The sequence below is a fragment of the Trachymyrmex septentrionalis genome, unplaced genomic scaffold (assembly GCF_001594115.1).
Source record: "Trachymyrmex septentrionalis isolate Tsep2-gDNA-1 unplaced genomic scaffold, Tsep1.0 scaffold70, whole genome shotgun sequence".
In the NCBI taxonomy this organism is placed as follows: Eukaryota; Metazoa; Arthropoda; class Insecta; order Hymenoptera; family Formicidae; genus Trachymyrmex; species Trachymyrmex septentrionalis.
Window position 1 is genome coordinate 1893934 of NW_017305885.1, and position 6694 is coordinate 1900627.

At 28.2% G+C, this 6694-nt stretch overlaps 1 protein-coding gene across 6 annotated transcripts in view; it reads right to left on the minus strand.

Moving 5' to 3' along the window:
* Positions 1 to 6694, minus strand: part of LOC108753686 (dystrophin, isoforms A/C/F/G/H) — a 456309-nt gene that overhangs the window by 448625 nt on the left and 990 nt on the right. The window lies entirely within an intron of this gene.

Below are 6694 nucleotides of genomic sequence, written 5' to 3' on the forward strand. Positions count from 1 at the left end.
TTTAATTTCAGAAATATGTAATGTATAATGAGAATATATATAATGATCGTGAATATTACCATGAATTCCATTATTCATACTCTCTATATACAGAGTAAGGTTCTTAATTATTATCGTTGTTTCTTTCCCACGTATAATTATGTCCCTATATCTTCCGTGGCACATATTAATAATACTTCTAATCCCATTCTTTGCAAATAAAGAATGAAGAGATCTCAAGGTGAGGGAACCTTTCGAGCGCGAAATCGGACGCCTGGGCTTTGCTTCGCTGATCGTAAGGCCCAGCGTATCATAAGTAAGCAGGGATTCAGAAATCAGAGGAAGTATACTGCTGATGAACAGGTATATAAGCGTCCTGAGCTTGTTTGGGGTCCGCCAAATAAAACTACCGCTCAAATCTACAATCGGCTACATAATGCGAAGATACGATTTATATGCATTTATGTGTAGACTGCAATAACACAATTCTCTTGTGTAAAATGTAGAATTCATAAGTATAATAATATAACAACGTTAACGACTTATTATTATAAAATCTCATATATCACGAATTTTATTTTAGTAAATAATTTTATGAAAATTCCAGGAAAAGAATGATATATTGCTGAAGTATTTAAAAATTTAGCTGGATATAAATCTGAAAATAATTTTGTTGAACTATCAAAATAATTCTTAATATTCAGTACACTAAAAAAAAGATGATGTTATATATCGATAATATTATTTTAATTGAAAATAATCTTGTTACTTCACACACAATAACAGTATTAACGAAACAAATAAATTTTGTCAAAACAAGAGCATGACGTATTTATTTCGTTAATAGTGTTATTAATTAGTAAAATTATTTTTAATTTAATAGTGCTAATACAGCATTATTTTTTTAATGTACGAATCTCGATGAATATGATGAGAGCAAAATATTTTGTAAAAATTTTGACATTTTAACAACTAATGTCTTACATAACTATTTTGAATAGTGCAACAAAATTATTTTCAAATCTATATCCTAAATGTTTAGAAACTTCAGCAAAACTATCCTTTTCATGTCGCTGATAGATTTCACGGATATCGATTCTATATATATCTTTAGTGATTTTAGAAATTTAAAGCGGATATGAAGTTTAACAGCCGTTCATGCAAGAATTTTAAATCTTAATTTATATTTAAAGTAAATTTTACAAATTAAATCCAATTCTATTATGAGCTCTCATTTTCCTCCACGACTCGAAAGATTTTTCGATCTGTTTTCAGTTTGAACGATCTTTAACGAGAATCATCGACGTCAGACAAACCGTGCAGAACCAGACGTTCTGATCTCCGTCATTGATACATGAAACTGGTACATTTTACATCAACTCTAATATATTCTCGATAACGATGCGTATGTATACCACGGAAACGCTTGTGTCAATAACCCAGAGATAGCATCTTGATGTCGTTACATATTGGCCTCACCGATAACGTTATGCATGGTCGCGCGCCTGGTTTACGCGTCGCGGGTATGAATCTAATTAATTTCATATCTGGAATCTGTTTACGGCAATGCCAATTAGTGTTATATTACGGGCCACTTAAATTAAAACCATTAACTATTTGGACAATATTTCTCTGTCCGCGTATTAAAGCTTTTGATTCATTAATCTCATGTACGAGTATATACGAAAACTTTCTGCAAATTTTATTAGATGCGCTATTATTAGAGCATATTTTTATTTTTACCTCTATTTTGAGAAGAATTCAACTAAAAAATCTTACTACAATTTAAAGATATATTAAGAATTAAAAAATTTTAACAAATTAATAAAAGAGAGCTGAGAAATTAATTTAAAAACTATTATTTTTCAATATCTCAGTGTGATCAAATTGAGTTATATTCAATTTTGAATTTTAACTGCTAAAATATTTATCGTTGTAAACTGAGAGAAAAGTTGCTGTTCCAAAAAAATATTAGTTGAGTCAATGCAGCAGTCACGAACTGTTAAGCAAATATTTGTTATTTCAAAAAAATAACATGTCCCAAATCACAAAATTTTGTTAACCTAAATGTATAAATATACTAAATAATTATTACGAATTAAATGCATTTAGTCAAGTTAATTTTTTTTCAATGTACGATATATTTTCCTACATGGAAAGAATGATTTTGTTAAAGTATTTAAAATTTAGCTAAATATATAGATCTAAAAAAAGTAATTTTGTTACACCATCAAAATAATTATTTAGAAGAATTTACGCTAATTGTCAGATTGTCAAAACTTTTTACAATATTGCTCATTATACTTAAATGTTCTATATTATTTTGATGGTTCAACACAATTATTTTTAATTATTTATCTAGTCAATTTTTTAGATACTTCAATGAAACTATTCTTTCCGTATATTTAAAAAAAATCTACAATTATGTCATCTTATAAATAATGAACATTTTTTATTACATCTTGACTTAAAATTATTAATAGATAATTATAAATAATAAAATATAGTAAACATCTAGCTAATAACAATTGATATCGAAATAATCAATCTTAGAATGTGGATGCTTTCCATTTAGTAACAGAAAGGTCGACACAAACATTCTATCTTTCTTGCCATTCAGAGAGTAACAAAGATAGAATGACTCTTGTATGATAGAACGACTTGTGTCACCAAATGGAAAGTATCCTGTAGTAGCCAAATTACTAGCAGAACCTAATATCAGAAAAGTTACAGCGATAACGGACAAATACCTTCACGCCATTCATCGCCAAATATCTCTGTCTGCTCGTCCACTCGCGCAATTTCGAGAGATAGCCTCTCGCTGTTTCCGAACTTACAGAACTTACACGAGATTGCACGAGAGCTAGAAAATTACCGCAATTCCCTGAAAATGTGTCTTCTTTTCTTCTGCGGCACGTACATTTTGCGAGAGATATGACACATTCTTTTTTACGATAATATTGTTGTAATTAACTATTGTATTTGCGTTCAATGTACATACATAGTCAGTCATAATAGCAGTTTTAAATATCCTATTTCATAATATAACTGAAACGATATACGATGAAAAAGTTATTTTTGTTTTATAACGTCTTTTATAAAAAATAGTTAATCATAATATCTTTTAAACAATTTCTAAATTTCAAAATACAATTATATCTAAATATATATCTAAATATAAGCATGTATTTAAAATAATTTTTATAACTGTAAACGATTTCTGCAACTTAAATAAAATTTTAACAATGCTAAAAAATTAATTTGTGAATAAAATCAATAACGTCTCCATCGAAAGTATTCTTATGTAAAAGCATACATATTTTTCTAATACATAAGGGATAATACAATTTTATTACATCAAAAGCGTGTTATTTTCGACAAGAGAAAGTAAACATTCCATTGACCAAAGAATACTTAGTCTATTTAGAACAAAGGTTTCCCAATATGAAAACAATGCCACGGTTATCTTTTCTAGCATTCTCGTTGCAACATCGCCTTGCATGTAAAATAACTTAAAATACTACTGCGTGTAAATAAAGAAAGATATAAGTTTTGTTGCAATCTCGTTCTGTTCGACAAAACGTTTCTACTCTCCCGTTTTCAAAACTTGTTTTATTAAAACTTTGAATAAAATGTCATATTTGTTAGAGAATTTATGTTTTATTATACTTTCTTAGTTTCTTAACTATTTCTGGCCGCAAAAGGAAGATGATATCATTACTACACAAAGATAAGAGTTAAATCAGATTTATTAATCCTTTGCAGTTTTAGAAGCACAGAAGCGAAATATATAATTTATGACAATTTTATGCAGATTCTTCTAAATACACAGGACAATCAACAAATAAAATTTGTGAACAATATTTTTTGTGTATTTATAATAATTTATAAATGATGAAAAATAATATTATCACATTAGGCAACATTAATAATATTAAAACAGAAATAAAATCTTTTATATCAAATTTTTTTTTATTTTGTCTCGAAAAATAAATGAATGATTATTTTAATGACCAAATTATAATAGAAATTATATTGCCATAAAAAAATTAGTATATATTAAAAATCACAATAAAAAAACATGCAATATAAAAAATATACTGATCGTTGATTATTATATACTCACATATATCATCGTCCATTCTGTATTAATTTTTCTTCATAGATACGTACAAAGTTTGCGAAGAGATATATATATCACTACAGTCCTTGATTATATTTTTATTATTCTAATGTCGTTCATTTTTCATAATCGCGTCTTCGCATTGCGAATATCAATTTTGATACAGCAAATTATTAACAAATTTATTAACGTAAAAATTACGATAAAATAACGATTTGCTATTAGTAACGTTAGTAATTGAACAACATCTGTCTGGAGCAAAAAACAACTTGTAATTAAATAATACATACATAATAAATTTTATACAGCGTAATATATAATAATTGTACAAAATCTATTAAAATTAAATATATTACGTAACTATTATAATTTTACTTAAAGTAACTGCTATTATACAATTTGACTTTTTACTTTCTAATTCTCTGAAATTCTTCTGAATAAATTAATAATTCAAAATATATAGAAAATTTTGTAATATTCTTTTCATAACTATAATTTAAAAAATGAGTGTTACACGCGCACAGGCATATGTGTTTATCATCTCGATATAAATGACTGCCCATTGATTACATCCGTGCATTGTGATTTAAAACGACCACAGTCATATTAGTAATTACAATGAAACAAGAGATGTAATCGTCTATTTAATCGAGATGAAAAAGTGCCCTTTATATCGCCCACCATCATTATTAATTTGGTAATATGAATAATTTCTTTATCCGTGATATAAATGTCAATATACAATTATACATATATATTTGTTATTTTCTAGAATTAATGAAGAATGAAAATTTCACGAGTAAAATGATCATCTTACAATAAAAAAGTATATAGAACCAAAAGAAAAAATTATAATGAAATACAGAACAATAAAACAACTATGCAAAGATCGCTGACTTTGCAGCACAAAGCGATTACAAATTCCTTTTATTTGCTAATAGTGGAAGATAAAGTCACTCGGAGTGTCCTAGCAACGCAAATTCTTCCTACTGCAGAGATAATATTTTTTGCAAATACTACTTTGAAAAAATTTCACATTCTAATTGTTAATTTTACTCGTTTCTGTCAAGAACACTTGTCGTTCCCGAGTAGCGGTCTACGGATAATCTATCGCGGCTATAGAGCAAGGGAACTTCTATAATAAGAGCGCATCGGACTTTCCATAACTCGGAACGACCTCATGGGACGCAGCCCATCGCGACACTGCGCGGTATACCAGATTTCGACCCTGCGGGTGATCTCTGTAGAAGTTAGCGCCGACGCATCAAATACCTTCTTGGTATTTGACATAACTGACTTGTTAAAATGTCAAACTCAAAGCGCGTCTGTTGGCAGACGTCATTAATATTTGGCCAAATCCTATAATATTAGTGCATGCTTGCCGATAAATCTCCTTCCATACTCTCTAAATTCTTTGAAGTGGAATTTCACATCAAAGACTGAAAATTGTGCCAGAAAGAGTAGCTCAATTTTCAATCTTTAAGAATGAGAGTTCACTCATCAGAATGAGATTTATTTTAAAAGTTTTTAATTTTTTAATTTGTTATATATTACAGTTCGTATCGTGCGTATTTAAACTTTTAAGAAATAAAGTTATAGTATATAGATAAGGAATGATAACGTAATCTTTTTTTTTTCGTACAGACTCATCATCACTGATTGCGCCTTAGGACATCCGCCACCGAGTGCAGTCGCGAGATTTATTTGCCAATAATTGAGCACACGGAACAAAGTTGCTTCAATATCATCATTTACGTTTCACAAAACATTGGGGCATTCTTGCTCCATCTGTTATATTTACACGTTTCGAAGTAAATTTAATAAGACGAACGAATAGGAGCGCGGATAGTGTAATCCATCAATGGAGGAACTAATAAAAGTCGTAAAAGACAATAGTGATCATCTATAAAAAGACGTTACGTTGAAAGGAGAAAACGAAGTAAAACGCGTGATCATTTCTATTTATAATCACATAAACGACATGCGCGCAATGTCACGACTTATTTGCATAATGAATAAAATACTACTAGCTACCGTTTAAACGTGACATGTATTCTAACAGTTAATTTGTAGCAAATTCTCTACATTTTCTTTTTTATTTTTTATTCACAAGTTTAAGTCCCATCAAACTGACCTCAAAATAAAGAGATAAATTAAAAAAGTATTATTTAATTTTTTGTTTAATAATTTAAATGAAATTAATCATGATTGTTTAGATAGATATTTCAACAGAAATGATTGAATTTATATAAATCCTTCTAAAAGTTATATATAACATATACAACGATAACATACTCTCTTTCAATTATATTTGAGTTTCTTCTCGAACAATTTTGTATTCGTTAGCGAGTATAACTGAAAAACACATAAAATCAAAAATCGAGCTATCAATACAATATGTTGTAACATATATAAAACAATAAAAGTTAGAAGTAAACAAACATATTGATTGTCCCATAACACACAGTTTGTCAGAATAATATAAAATAGAATGTGATTTTACTTATAAATTATACAGTTTACCGAAATAATATGTTACACAATTTGACATTATTATATATAAAGTGTAAAATATATTATATATCTATAATA